Below are 502 nucleotides of genomic sequence, written 5' to 3' on the forward strand. Positions count from 1 at the left end.
CTTGGTCACAGGAGAATGAACAATACACACATAGAAACTGTCATATATCTGATCGGCGCTTATTTGCGATACTTTCCAAGATAACATAATTCTTTAATATTCTGTGTATTAACTAATTGAACAAGCTTATATACACTAGGGTTATTTCTATAGTAACATTTTAAATACTTCCGTCGTAAAACTGTATATCTTGTGCAAACTAAAACAAAATAACACTCGTCTTCTATGTCATTAAGATTACACTTTGCAATAACATAAGCTAAATGGTTAATTTGTTGGCTTTTGAATATTGGCGTCGAGTGCCGAGTGAACAATTTAGATTGGTTAATTACACATATATGATTATCTTGTCTGATGAAACTGAGAAAATGAATTCACCAGCTAAACTCAAAACTGTAAAACGTCAAGAACAGATTATTCAATGGTATATCACCGGACAGTAACGCAGACGTTTTTCCACAATAAAACGTTTCAAATTTGTATTCACTGGTCTTATATGAAC

Source organism: Mizuhopecten yessoensis, unplaced genomic scaffold (genome assembly GCF_002113885.1).
Source record: "Mizuhopecten yessoensis strain PY_sf001 unplaced genomic scaffold, ASM211388v2 scaffold419, whole genome shotgun sequence".
Taxonomy (NCBI): Eukaryota; Metazoa; Mollusca; class Bivalvia; order Pectinida; family Pectinidae; genus Mizuhopecten; species Mizuhopecten yessoensis.